The following is a 15,959-nucleotide window of genomic DNA, read 5'->3' as shown; positions in this document are numbered from 1 at the left end:
ATGAAAAAGGGTCAATTAATTTGAAAATAGATAAAGAGAGAGAGAAAAGATTGAAAGCACTAATAGAACCTCGGAAATGTGGATTCATAGCAAAGGGCAACATATGTGAAATTGGAGATTCAGAAGGAGAGAGAAAAAACAAGGCAGAAAAAATGTTTGATGAAATAATAGCCAAAAACTTCTCAGAATTGGTTAAAAAAAACACATAAATTTACAGATTCAAGAAACTCAATGATCCCCAAGCAAGATATGTTGTTTGTTGTTGTTTACTTGCTAAATTGTGTCCGACTCTTTGCAACCTCATGGACTGTAGCCCACCAGGCTGTTCTGTCCATGGGATTTCCCAGGCAAGAATACTGGAGTGGGTTGCCATTTCCTTCTCCAAGGATATTTCCAGTGCAAGAATTAAACCCACATTTCCCGTTCGGCAAGTGAATCTTTTTACCACTAAGCCATCTGGGAAGACCCCTCAAGGAGGATATAGATGAAGAAAATCATGCTTAGATACATCTTAGTGAAACAAGGCAGCCAGGGAAAATTGATACGTTATATATAGGAGATCAATAATTTAAATGACTGCATACTACCAAGATCAGAAGACAGCATAGCAACATCTTTACTATACTTAAAAAGCAAAAGTAAAAACCTGTCAACTCTGAATTTTACATCCAGCAAAAATATTCTTCTAAAATAAATATACATTAAAGATTTTGGGGGATAAAAGAAAACTAAGAGAATTCATCATAAGCAGTCCTGCACTACAAAAAATGATGAAGTTCTCCCTTGATAAAAGAAAATGATACTGGAGAGAAACTTGAAACCAGAGGGAACTTGAATCTGCAGGAAGCAATGAAGAATGCTTAAGACAGTAAATATATAGGTAGATAAAAAATACTAATTTGCCTTTTAATTTGTTTAAAGCAAAGAGAACTTTAAAAAAACATAATGTTTACTGCAGGGTATATGATATATGTAGATAGAATTCACATTACAACTATAGAATGAAAAAATAGAATATAGAAGAGAATGAAAAGGGATTAGGGGAGCTATGTTCCAAGATCTCCAGTGGGTGCCTGAAACTGAAGATTGTACCTTAGACCTTTGTATAACTATGTTTTGTATACTATGTTTTTTCCTATACAGATATCCCTATGATAAAGTCAAATATATAAATTAGGCATGGTAAAAGATTAACAAGTAATAATAAAATAGAGAAATTATAACAATATACTGTATAAAAATAATGTGAATGTGATCTCTCTGTCTCTCAGAATATCTTATTTACTGTACTCTTGGGATACGTGAGATGATACAATGTCTACCTGGATGAAATGAGGTGAATGACACAGGTACTACGACATAGCATTCGGTTATTCACCTTTTCACTTAAAGAAAGCACTTTTTGGCTTCTATTTGGCATATGTGAATTGCCAGCATCACTACTCTTATGCTTGGAGGCCATTATTAAGTAAAATAGAGTTGGAAAGAAAGTGAAAGTGTTAGTCTCTCAGAGGTGTCTGACTCTTTGTGACCCCATGGGGTATAATCCACTAGATTTCTCTGTCCATGGAATTCTCCAGGCAAGAATACTGGAGTGGGTAGCCATTCCCTTCTCCAGGGAAGCTGAACACCAGCAGTACAATACCATGACAGTTGATCTGATAGCTGAGACAACTCTGTAGTGGCTGTTGGGCAGGTAGCACATACAGCATGCGTATGCTAGACAAAAAGATGACTCATGTCGCTGGTGGGACTGAGCAGGGTGGCACAAAATTTCAACACAGTACTCGGAGTGGTGTGTAATTTAAAACTTATGAATTGTTTAAAGGCATATCTCAGAGAATTGTGGGTTTGGTTCCAGACCACCACAATAATCACAATTAAGTGAGTTACATGAATTTTTTGGTTTACCAGTGCTTATAAAATGTGTTTGCACTATACTATAGTAAGTATGCAATAGCATTGCTAACTATCATCTGAGCCTTTAGCAAGTTGTAATCTTTTTTGCAGTAGTGACATCAAAGATCACAGATTACCATAACAAATATAAAAATAATGAAAAACTGAAATGTTGCAAGGATTACCAAAATGTGACACAGTGACATGAAATAAGCTATTGTAAAAATGGTGTGGATGGACTTCCTCTACATAGGGTTGCTACAAATTTTCATTTTGTAAAATATGCAGTATTTGAGAAGTGCAATAAAGCATAATAAAACGAGGTATGCCTGTATTTCTGGAATTTTCCATTTAATGTTTTTGAGCCATGATTGACCTTGGATAACAGATATAGTGAAAAGCAAAACCATGGATACTGATGGGGGAGAGGGTGAAGCCACTGTACTTAAATAAATAGAGCTACTAGAGTTGTATGAGTCTTATGTTTTAGGTAAAGTGGTATAATAACAGTTCTAACTAGAATGAAAATTTTGAGATGGATATTAGAATCACTACAGCAAACCTTAACGAACAATGCAAAAGAGTACAGCTAAAGTACCAATAATGGACTCTGAAACATGTTAAGATAATTCCAAAGAAGTTAGGAGAGCACAGAAAAATGAAAAAAAAAAACAGATGATGTAAACAAGAAACACATAATAAAAACAGTAAGCCTAAATCAAAACATATATGTAACTATGTTACATATTAATGAATTAGTCTATTTCCAAGGCAGAGGTTATCAATATGGATTTTTAAAAGCAAGATCATATTTTGAAAACATGGATTTAAAAATGCTGTCTATAATAGTTGCACTTTAAAAATAAGACATGTGTAGGTTGAGAGTAAAATACTGGAAAACAGATACACCATGCAAATAGGAAACACAGGAAGGCTGGAGTGGCTACATTCATATCAGAAAAAATAGATTAAAAGGGACATTTCCAAATGATAATAGAGTCAGATCATTAGAAAGACATAGCCATAAATGTATACATGCCAAATAACAGGGCTTCAAAATATGTGAAGCAAAAAAGGGGCAGAATTAACTGGATAAATATCATTATATAGCATTACAACATTATGTAGATAGGTTTTGACTCCATGATTACAATTCAGGTTAGAAAGCATTTATATTAATGCTTACTGTGTATTGGCTTTAGGGAACATAGAATAATATGACAAGGTCTGTATTTCAGGGAGTTTACAATCTTACTGTGGCATGATATCTGTGCTTAGAATACAATGGAAGAATAGAAAGTTTTAGAAATAGGGAAATAAGACTTTGTCTTCTGTTCCCTTAGTATTGATACATGGCACAAAATAGCTACATCGATCATTGATAATAAATAGTCATTTTGATGAAGGTGACAACAATTACCAACAGAACACAGATCTAGGGCCTGAATCTTACTAAAACTAAAATAGAGCATAATAGATATTGAGTTGACTGCCTAGTCATTCCTTTCCACTTCTAACGAAATGCCGCTTTTTTGTCAGATGGCATTGACACCAACCCCAGTTTCAGAACGTGATTTGGTTTGTCGCTAAGTGTAATCTCATTTCCATTGCTGCAGCAGTGGGTTTGAGGTGACTACTGTTTGATGTGTGCTAAGTCGCTTCAGTCATGTATGATTCTTTGCGACCCCATGAACTGTAGCCTGCCAGGCTTCTCTGTGCATGGGATTCTCCAGGCAAGAATACTGGAGTGGTTGCCATTTCCTCCTCCAGGGGATCATCCCGACACAGGGATGGAACCCACATTTCTTATGTCTCTTGCACTGGCAGACAGCTTCTTTACCACTAGAGTCACCTGGGAAGCCACTGTTTGCTGGTGGCAGGGAAAATTCTTTTATTTCCTGCTGCCTGTGGTCAAGGGATTGTGCAATTCTAATTGCTTTTAGTTTCCAGTTTACCTCTGAATGAAACCTAGTAAACACATTTAAAGCATTTCAAGCAGTTCCTAGTTTAAATAGTACAAAGTAGATGTTTAACACCTTATCTGTTTATTACTGTTGCTGTGTGCATGTTAATTTTCATGGAAGACTGAACTGAGAGAAAAAAAAATCACCAAATTCTGGTGACATGGTTGATTCTCTGGTTAAACCAGTCTTGAAACACTTCCAAACTCTCCAATCAGTTAGAATTAGGCTTGCTTTATTTATTTGTAATTGGAGAATAGTTATTGACAATGTTGAGTTTCAGGTGTACAGCAAAGTGAATCAGTTATACACATACGTGTATCCACTGTTTTTTAGATTCTTTTCCCTAGAGTTAGGTTTCTTGATGTTTTTTTCCACTTGAGAGTTCCTGAGTGGTACTTAGTCAGTGTGATTTAACTCCATGTGAAGGACAGTTTTAAAGGGATAATCCTCAGCACCCCCAGGGTGATTGAATTTAGTCTCCATATAATTGTATATACAAAATGAAATTACAGGCTATACAGGACAGGTGACTTTCCCCAACTTCCACCATCCTTTATCTTTTGCTAATTGGTATTGCAATAGGCGCCTAACCAAATTCTCTGGCTCCAGGCTTGTCCTCTCCCTTCTAATCCATCCTTCACACAGCTGCCAGAGCTATCTTTAAAATACAAATCTGATCATTTTAGACATTTACAGGCATTCACATCCATGCATTAACTGCTCAACGTCTTTCTGTAGTTCCTGAATGCCTATTGGATTCCTTTCAAATATCTTAGCACGGTCCACATGGTCCAAAATTTTCAGCCTGCATTTTCAGTTTTGTCTTCCAGGACCCTCTCTCATAAACTCGATGGTCACTATATCATGAACACAGGATGCTCTTGAATGTCTTCAAGTCTTTGTGCTATTTTCCACGGCCACAAGGTCTTTCTCCTGCTCTTTTTATTGGAGAACCCTCCTTTATCTTTGAAGACCCTCAACTCAAATATCATCTGATTAAGGATCATTTCTTGATACCCCTGACAGAACCATTAGGATATAATTTATCATGGAAAATTTGACTTTAAACAGTGTGGAAGCCAGTTGATTGATGAAACAGCCTATGGATAGTTTCATGTCAGCCTTGGGTAGGCAGTTGGAACAGGAAGATTGGGAAGAAGGACAGGTTGGAACCTGAATGGGACCTGTGAGGGTGAATTGGAACCTGGGTTACTGGTCTTTTGCCACCTCGAGGCCTCCAACTTTGATGCTGTGAGTGCCCACCACAAGTGGAGCCACTCCTCTTTATTGTGATGCTTGATATGTACTGAACCAGGAACCAGAGATCTAGAGGAGGATACAGCAGGAGTTGGACTTACTATGAGCCCAGGTGCTGCCTGTTCCCCATCCCTGACCGGGTAAACCAGCAAAATAAGCAGCCATATATGTGAGATACGACAGCATCCTTTGCCCTGCTCCAAAACTCTGAGTTTTATAAGAACACAACGATTTCATTTTTCTGTCTTCCAAATTTCCCATAAAACGACTCTCAAAGTCCACACTAACCTGGAAGTCTAGAGTGAAGGGAATTCTGAGAAACATGCATCCAGCAAAACTTAACTGACACAGTACGAATTCATTATACTCTCATATTTTCCTTTTATAAGAGTAATGGTGTTTTGCAGGTCTATTTCTACTCTCAACATCTAAATTATTTTGAGCAAGGAACATGTCTTATTTATATTTGTATCTGAAGCACCTGCCTTAAATGGAAGGTACTTAATGTTCAGTAAAATAAGTAATAATAATATATTCTTAAACATAACAACTTAATACTGAGTAAAACGCTTAGTTAATTAATATTATTTTTATGTATTTCTCCCACACTGGTTGAGAAACCAGTGTTTGGCATTTGTATAACCACCTGAGTAATGTTCTGGAAAAGAGAGGCTTTTTTTTTAATATCCGTGCTAGAATTGAATTCCGGAGGGGAATAAACCTACTTCATTGGTAAATTTTGGTAGGGTGCTGACTGCTTCAAAGGATGTCAGAGTAAAGTATTCCCTTTGGAATGCATTGCCAAGTTTTCCAAACAGGTGGGAAAGGTTAATTATTTTAAGCATTTGGAACTTGGCAACAAGTTGGATGGAACAAACATACTGACTAGACATATGCTATAGAAGATTCTGTAAAGCTCTGTCTCATCTGTAGTGGTTTACACAGAGAGTAGAACATATGGCAGGTTTGTTTGGCTGGAATTATCTGTTAGGACATGAGCGGCCACCTAATTACCCACTCACATTACACTCTGCTTTTCCATTTTTGGTCTGATTTCTCAAAGCCTTCAGACACTCATTTTTTCATTTTTTAAAAATTAATTTAAAAAAAATTAATTTTATCTGACCTACTAAAGAGTTGTCTGTGTTTCTGGGAGACATTTTTAGAGTGTAAAAAATGTGGACTCCATCTCCTGGCTCTTTGACTCTACAGCCTATCAAGGCAACTGTATCTTAGAAATGTATGCTTGATCATCTACGATCATGTATGATTCCCTACCAAAGGGCAAAGGGCTTGGAGGGAATGGTGGGGACTACTAGGATCAAACTTTTATGTTTTCTTGAGCACCTACTATGTGTAAGCATGTCTCTCAGTGAAGCAATACTTCTCTAAGTTCTTAAGGGTGAGGTGAGAACCAATTCAAAACTACAAATCTTTCTTTGGGATCATATATGTAAGTGATGCATAAATTTATATTTTCATTTTTACTTACAACAAATGACCACTGTCTGGTATTCCATAAAACAAATTATTAAGGCTTATTGAAATTTGATATTTATAAATAGACACATTAGGAAACCTGACTTGGCATAATATATATTCTACTAAAATGTCTTGATTATTTTGAAAAGTTTTTATTGAGTGTATACCCTATAGATAATCGGAATTATTGAAAATTTTGAGAAAAAATACATCTTTATCAGCATAGAATGAATGTTGCTTTGGGAGAGTCATGGCTTTCCTGTGCGTTTCTAGTAGTAATCAACTCACATCTATAACTCTTACTTCTGCTATAAGCTTATTTGTGTGTGTGTAAATACTGCACAATTAGTTTTTTGGTTTCTATTTATCTTCTGTCCAATTCATGTGATCATTCAGTTCTTTCTCTACAGAAAAGTAGGAATAGGCAGTGTTACTGACCTGCACAGAGTTCTGTTCTGCTTAAGGAGATTTCACTCAGGTAAATTAGTTGTCTGCTGGTACAGAGAGACACCAACATTACAGAATAATCAGAGGATAGAGATTGGAGACTTGGCACTTTCGTTTACTTTCATGGTAATCATTTATGCTGATGCTTTCCCGTCTAGTAATTACTTTTAAAACTAACATTGGTAGTAAAATCAGCAGTGTTCAGCATCCACACTCGTGCTTTGAGGGAAGCAGGGAACGGACTGGCCTTCAATGTCTTGTTTCACATCAGCAATGAGAGCTGAGTGTATGGCCCAGAGTAATAAATGCTCCGTCACGCCTTGCTGCTTAAATTTTTTATAACTTTTAAGCTCTATTAAAGGAAGTGATGTCAAGAGTATTTAGTGGAGATAGCTTCTAGCAATAGCTTTTTATTAAGAAAGATGACACCAATCACGCAGCTGACGATGGAGTGAGAAAAGATATTACCCTGCTACAGATGGGCTTATTATCTCCATCCCTGGAATGGTTGACTGCTGTTAGAAATGGTTGGGCAAAAGAGCGCAAAAGAATTGACCGGCATGACTCAATCAAAATGTTTATGTCTGGATTTCCGTAGTGGAGAGGCATGGACATAGTAAATGATCTGTGACTAACGCAGTTTTTATTTTAATAAACGCTAATCTTTACCATGTATAAAGTGGACCCACTGCTCAGAGAACACTGTGCATTCTCTGTTCTCTCTCTTCAACTATTCTGTGTGCGGGCTAGGAGTGAGACAGTCTTCGTGGTTTTTCAGTCTCCTTTCCATGATTGCACTCCACACCTCCCATCCGTCACGGGCAGGACTGCCTTCTGGGCCCATAAGACTTCTAGGGCCCAAGAAAAGTGTTTCATTTCTTTTCAGATCAGAAGGAAAAGAAATGAACTTTTGGGTCAAAGAAAATGTTTTAATGTATAATATCAATATATTCTTCTTTATACCAACACAGTTGTTAAGCATAATTTTTAAATAATATTTAATGAAGGAGTGGACCCACAAAGACACAGTGCTTGGGACCCCACCCATGCCCCCACGAAAGTCACAAGGCAGTCCTAAGTGGGCATGCTGTAAATATACTAATTAATTGAAAAATAGTGTTTGGATGCTCCACTGTATCTCTTTGAGGACTCAATTATGTTCATGCCACCTGTAGGAAGGTTGATGCAACAGAAAAAGAGCACAGACAGTGATCCAGGAAACCTAAGTTTGAGACTTACCTCTACAACATCTGTTTCTGTAACACTGGGGAAAGTCACTTAGGAATTTGTCACTTTCCCTTACCCTTAAAAAAGAGTTTGGATTCAATTTCTAGGATCTCTCTAGTTTAGAAGTTCTGTTATGCTAATCTAGAACAGGTTGCTAAAGTTCCTTCATGAAAAATTCTAGGCAGATGGTAAAAATAACATTTTCTTGTTATTTCCTGAGCTCATATTAGGTGCTTAATAAACAGTGGTTGAATTAAAAATTTTGATGCTGCTGGGTTCCTGCAAAAACATCTGCCCTCTCCATCTCTGACCACAGGGTAGATGTGTAATTGTCTAGGCAGAGATGTGGAAGATGATGATTAGGCCATGCATTTTCTGACACTCCTTTCCAAACCTGTCATTCTTTCTTGTTGAGGAAACTCAAGCTGGTATTTTCTGGCCAGGCTTAAAGATGTCTCTAAAATGACAGCATGTGTCTTTGGATTCAGAATTGAATTGGCAACAGGATAGACTGTCCAAGAGCCCCCTGCATTCAGGTTGGCCACCCACTGGTGACAATTTCCAAAGTATAGGTGCTGACCTGCTCATCTCACTCTCCCTTTTGCCACATTTGCTTGCAAACCTGAGTCCCAGTAAGCGTTTTGCTTCTGGGAGTTGTGGCCTGGGTAGGCCTGAAGTTCAGCTGATCCCCTGAAGAGAAGACAGCTACAGTGAGTGGCAGATGCTCTCCTACCCCCAACAGCCCCCTTACCACCTTTGCCACCCATTGAAGCTATAAAAGATGAGTACCCTTCCTTCCTGGAGCAGGAAATGGCAACCCACTCCAGTGTTCTTGCCTGGAGAATCCCAGGGACAGAGCAGCCTGGTGGGCTGCTGTCTATGGGGTCGCACAGAGTCAGACACGACTGAAGCGACTTAGCAGCAGCAGCAACCCTTTCTTCCACATTCCTAAAAATGAATCTTAAAGAACCGAAGAACAAGCAGTAGTTGTTAAATTATTAACTGGCAATGATAGGTGAGTGAAATGGACATAGACCCTGCTCTCTAAGACCATAAAAACCCCAAAGGAAAGCACCAACAAGGAAAGAAAGCTAATAAGCACTATTTCTTTAAATATTATTCTAATGTTGTCTTAGAAGAAAGTAACAGCATTTTGGGAATTTTGGTTCTTCTTTAGAAAACATACTGCAGAGTCACTATTCATGTGGGCTAAGCCCCAAGGCATGCTGGATCTCAAAGGGATGCAGACAATGTAAGTAGTGAAACTGGAACGGGGTGACCCCTGGGGTAAAGACAGATTCAAGAGCTTTTATCTCCAGGTAGGATTGCCTAATTGTTTCATTTCAGTTCAGTTCAGTTGCTCAGTAGTGTCTGACTCTTTGCGACCCCATGAACTGCAGCATGACAGGCCTCCCTGTCCATCACCAACTCCCGGAGTTTACCCAAACTCATGTCCATTGAGTCGGTGATGCCATCCAACCATCTCATCCTCTGTTGTCCCCTTCTCCTCCTGCCCTCAATCTTTCCCAGCATCAGGGTCTTTTCAAATGAGTCTGCTCTTTGGATCAGGTGGCCAAAGTATTGGAGTTTCAGCTTCAGCATCAGTCCTTCCAATGAACACCCAGGACTGACTTCCTTGAGGATGGACTGGTTGGATCTCCTTGCAGTCCAAGGGACTCTCAAGAGTCTTCTCCAACACCACAGTTCAAAAGCATCAATTTTTTAAAAGATACGCACCTTTCTTTACAGTCCAAATCTCACATCCGTACATGACCACTGAAAAAACCATAGACTTGGCTAGATGGACCTTGTTGGCAAAGTAATGTGTCTGCTTTTTAATATGCTGTCTAGGTTGGTCATAACTTTCCTTCCAGGGAATAAGCATCTTTTAATTTCATGGCTGCAGTCACTATCTGCAGTGATTTCGGAGCCCAAAAAATCAAGTCAGCCACTGTTTCCACTGTTTCCCCATCATTTGCCATGAAGTGATGGGACCGGATACATTGATCTTAGTTTTCTTAATGTTGAGCTTTAAGCCAACTTTCTCACTCTCCTCTTTCACTTTCATCAAGAGACTTTTAGCTCTTCTTCACTTTCTGCCATAAGGGTGGTGTCATCTGCATATCTGTGGTTACTGATATTTCTCCTGGCTATCTTGATTCCAGCTTGTGCTTCCTCCAGCCCAGTGTTTTCTCATGATGTACTATGCATGTAACTTAAATAAGCAGGGTGACAATATACAACCTTGAGGTACTCCTTTTCCTATTTGGAACCAGTCTGTTGTTCCATGTCCAGTTCTAACTGTTGCTTCCTGACCTGCATGCAGATTTCTCAAGAGGCAGGTCAGGTGGTCTGGTATTCCCATCTCTTTCAGAATTTTCCACAGTTTGTTGTGATCCACGCAGTCAAAGGGTTTGGCATAGTCAATAAAGCAGAATAGATGTTTTTCTGGAACTCTTGTGCTTTTTCAATGATCCAGCGGATGTTGGCAATTTGATCTCTGGTTCCTCTGCCTTTTCTAAAACCAGCTTAAACATTTGGAAGTTCACAGTTCATGTATTGCTGAAGCCTGGCTTGGAGAATTTTGAGCATTACTTTGCTAGTGTGTGAGATGAGTACAATTGTGCGGTAGTTTGAGCATTCTTTGGCATTGCCTTTCTTTGGGACTGGAATGAAAACTGACCTTTTCTAGTTCTGTGGCCACTGATGAGTTTTCCAAATTTGCTGACATATTGAGTGCAGCACTTTCACAGCATTATCCTTTAGGATTTGAAATAGCTCAATTGGAATTCCATCACCTCCACTAGCTTTGTTCATAGTGATGCTTCCTAAGGCCCACTTGACTTTGCATTCCAGGATGTCTGGCTCTAGGTGAGTGATCACACCATCATGATTATCTGGGTCATGATGATCTTTTTTGTACTGTTCTTCTGTGTATTCTTGCCACCTCTTCTTAGTATCTTCTGCTTCTGTTAAGTCCATACCATTTCTGTCATTTATTGAGCCCATCTTTGCATGAAATGTTCCCTTGGTATCTCTAATGTTCTTGAAGAGATCTTTAGTTGTTCCCATTCTGTTGTTTTCCTCTGTTTCTTCACACTGATCACTGAGGAAGGCTTTCTTATCTCTCCTTGATATTCTTTGGAACTCTGCATTCAAATGGGTATATCTTTCCTTTTCTCCTTTGCTTTTCGCTTCTCTTCTTTTCACAGCTATTTGTAAGGCCTCCTCAGACAGCCATTTTGCTTTTTTGCATTTCTTTTCCATGGGGATGGTCTTGATCCCTGTCTCCTGTACAATGTCACGAACCTCCATCATAGTTCATCAGGCATTCTGTCTATCTGATCTAGTCCCTTAAATCTATTTGTCACTCCCACTGTATAGTCATAAGGGATTTGATTTAGGTCAGACCTGAATGGTCTAGTGGTTTTCCCCACTTTCTTCAATTTCAGTCTGAATTTGACAATAAGGAGTTCATGATATGAGCCACTGGTTTTTCCAGTGGTCATGTATGGATGTGAGAGTTGGACTGTGAGGAAAGCTGAGCGCCGAAGAATTGATGCTTTTGAACTGTGGTGCTGGAGAAGACTCTTGAGAGTCCCTTGGACTGCAAGGAGATCCAACCAGTCCATTCTAGAGGAGATCAATCCTGGGTGTTCATTGGAAGGACTGATGCTAAAGCTGAAACTCCAATACTTTTGCCACCTCATGCGATGAGCTGACTCACTGGAAAAGAGTCTGATGCTGGGAAGGATTGGGGGCAGGAGGAGAAGGGGAGGACAGAGAATGAGATGGCTGGATGGCATCACCGATTTGATGGACATGAGTTTGAGTGAACTCCGGGATTTGGTGATGGACAGGGAGGCCTGGCGTGCTGTGATTCATGGGGTCGCAAAGAGTCGGACACAACTGAGCGACTGAACTGAACTGAACTGATCTGAGCCACAGTCAGCTCCTAGTCTTGTTTTTGCTGATTGTATAGAGCTTCTCCATCTTTGGCTGCAAAGAATATATTCAGTCTGATTTTGGTGTTGACCATCTGGTGATGTCCATGTGTAGCGTCTTCTCTTGTATTGTTGGAAGAGGGTGTTTGCTATGACCAGTGCCTTCTCCTGACAAAAGTCTATTAGCCTTTACCCTGCTTCATTCTGTACTCCAAGGCCAAATTTGCCTGTTTCTCCAGGTGTTTCTTGACTTCCTACTTTTGCGTTCCAGTCCCCTATAATGAAAAGTACATCATTTTTGGGTGTTAGTTCTAAAAGGTCTTGTAGGTCTTCATAGAACCATTCAACTTCAGCTTCTTCGGTGTTACTGGTCGGGGCATAGTCTTGGATTACCATGATATTGTTTCAGCAATTTTAAAACTATACTTTCTCTATCTTTAAAAGCTACCATTTGTGTGAGAAGAATTCTGGATGATGGATTAGCTTGTATAATCCACATATTGCCTAGAAAATCCCATGGATGGAGGAGCCTGGTAGGCTGCAGTCCGTGGGGTCGCTAAGGGTCGGACACGACTGAGCGACTTCACTTTCACTTTCCACTTTCACACATTGGAGAAGGAAATGGCAACCCACTCCAGTGTTCTTGCCTGGAGAATCCCAGGGACGGGGGAGCCTGGTGGGCTTCAGTCTATGGGGTCACACAGAGTCGGACACGACTGAAGTGACTTAGCAGCAGCAGCAGCAGACTGTATTCTCTTTATTTTACACAGTAAGGGTGGAGCTGAGGGTCAGACTTCAGTGCACAGAGCTCCACTCTGCTACTTATAAGAGTGCCTATGGTCTTGCCTTCTGCTTTAGTATTAGATCTATTTTGACAAGAGCAGATATAGACGAAGGTTGGTCCACTAGGGAGGGAGATGCCTAGTTCCAAATTCTATACCTTGATTGATTACCCAGAGAAGATTCAGAAAATGCTAGAAGTAACTTTCTTTTCCATCTCAAGGTTGTTCTACGTGGAAAATGAATTATCCTGCCTTTTCAGAGCACACAGAGGGAAAACTCATAAATGATGTGTCTGTTTTTCTTTCATGGTCATAATTCTTGTTTTTCTTTTGAGCTTTTTTTAACACCTCTTAATATGGTATAATATAAACAAATGCTTTTGTGTGATCATCTGTTAACAGTTATGTTTTTAATTATGTGATTGAGCCTGAAAAATATAAAGCCAAATTGGATATTAATGACAGGAGGCTAAATCTTTTTACCCTCAAAAGCAAATATTTTTAAAAATTACTCTTCATTTCTGAACCTTTGCATCTTTCAACTTCCAATTTTTAAACATCTTACTGTTTCTTTTAAGTCCTGATTGAACACAATGTAATTCTGACTTCTGAGGTTGTATTCAGTTAGTATTTTTTAATGTTTTCTACTTAGTTATCTTCTGTTCTCATAAGATTCTTTAGATAATGGACAGTTCAGTTTTTTACCAATGATTCTGTCTGACTCTGATCAAAGCAGAGCTCTTGTTTACTGTTTGTATTATAATATACAAATCTGCAGAGAGGTCAGAGTAAGCGGAAGCAAGGCATACATGTAATGGGAGGTGAAAACAGAGCACAGAATAAAATATTACAGACCTGATAACAGAAACAGGCATACTGGACATTTATATTAAAATGAGAATACCAAATGGATATGATATCCAAAAAGCATGAAACATATAAGTATTGTCTCATTGCTGTTTTTAGTTCTCCGTTCCTCTTTGATCTTTAGTGAATGCAAACACTGGGAATGGGAAAGAGTCAGGATTTATTGATCAAGTGCCACATATTTATACTGGGCACCTTACTTCCTATATTTTGTGTATTTTCATGATTGCCTCAAGAGCCAGGGAGTTTTATTATCATTTTCCAGATGTAAAAACAGATTCAGAAATATTAGCTGACTTATTACAGTCACGTAATCAAGAATTTAAAGGCCTACTTTATCTTTTGCTGAGATTTAAATGATTTATTTGTTTTATGTTCTATAGATTATTTTTAATTAGAGGATAATTGCTTTACAATGTTGTGTTGGTTTCTGCCATACATCAACATGAATCCGCCTTCAATATATGCACATATCCCCTGCTTGAGCCTCCCTCCCACCCCATCCCATGCCTGTAGGTTGTCACAGAGCACCAAGCAGAGCTCCCTGCACTATCTGTTCTACACACGTTAATGTTTATATTTCAGTGCTACCCTCTCAATTCATTGAAAGGACCATTTAAGTTTAATTCAGAAGCCTGTGTTCATTCCCCTCTCTCTGCTGCTTTCAGGAGAGAAATGGGCCAAGATGAGGCCAAGGACAAAAATATGGGCATTCATTCCGTAAAGAATGCATTGGCTTCCTGAATTAAAGCATTAATACTATTACTATTGTAACGTTATTATAATATATTATGCATTATGTCGAGTATGATACATTGTGTAAATAGCATAAATTATAATAATTTTGTTCATATTGATGTATAAATAATTATCAGGTCCTAATTTGAGGGTTGTGGGTCAATCAGGCATGGGTCCTATTGTTAATGAAATTTCTATAGCTATAGAAGCAATATGATACTAGTGGACATAACTGGTAGACACAATTTAAGGTAAAAACGTATACATGGAAAGTCTACCTGGGAAAATCCAAGAAGGCTTCTGGGAGAAGGTGACTTTTGAAGATGGTCTTTACAGTATGGTCTTTACATTCTGGGCAAAGGAAATTATTTAAGAAATAGAAAAGAAAACCACATTTCAGTGGGTATTTAATTCAGGCTGTAATGAAATATCATAGACTGGTTTAAACAACAGACATTTATTTCTCACAGTTCTGGAGACTGGGGAATCCATGATCTAGGTGCTAGCAGATGCTAACCTTCTGAGACTCTTCCTGGACTTACAGGGCATTTTCTCAGTGCAAACGAACAGAGAAAACTGGTACCTTGTCTTCTTCATGTAAGAGCACTGATCCATCACAAGAGGAATACCCGAATGACATAATCTAGACCTAGTCACTTCCCAAAGGCCCCACTTCCAAAAATACCATCATGTTGGGTGTTAGGGCTTTAACATATGAATTTAGAGATCTCTTCAAGAAAATTAGAGATATCAAGAACATTTCATGCAAAGATGGGCATAAAAAGGTTAGAAATGGTAGGGACCTAACAGAAGCAGAAGATATTAAGAAAAAGTGGCAAGAATACACAGAAGAACTATACAAAAAAGATCTTCATGACCCAGATAATCACGATGTGTGATCACTCACCTAGAGCCAGATATCCTGGAATGTGAAGTCAAGTGGGCCTTAGGAAGCATCACTATGAACAAAGCTAGTGGAGGTGATGGAATTCCAATTGAGCTATTTCAAACCCTAAAAGATGATGCTGTGAAAGTTGCACTCAATATGTCAGCAAATTTGGAAAACTCATCAGTGGCCACAGCACTGCAAAAGGTCAGTTTTCATTCCAGTCCCAAAGAAAGGCAATGCCAAAGAATGCTCAAACTACCGCACAATTGTACTCATCTCACACACTAGCAAAGTAATGCTCAAAATTCTCCAAGCCAGGCTTCAACAATACCTGAACTGTGAACTTCCAAATGTTTAAGCTGGATTTAGAAAAGGCAGAGGAACCAGAGATCAAATTGCCAACATCCTTTGTATCATCGATAAAGCAAGAGAACTCCAGAAAAATATCTATTTCTGCTTTATT

The sequence above is a fragment of the Moschus berezovskii genome, chromosome 9 (assembly GCF_049115385.1).
Source record: "Moschus berezovskii isolate FMDL1 chromosome 9, NW_MosBer_1.0, whole genome shotgun sequence".
NCBI classification, from domain to species: Eukaryota; Metazoa; Chordata; class Mammalia; order Artiodactyla; family Moschidae; genus Moschus; species Moschus berezovskii.
Note: the sequence above shows the minus strand (reverse complement) of the source record.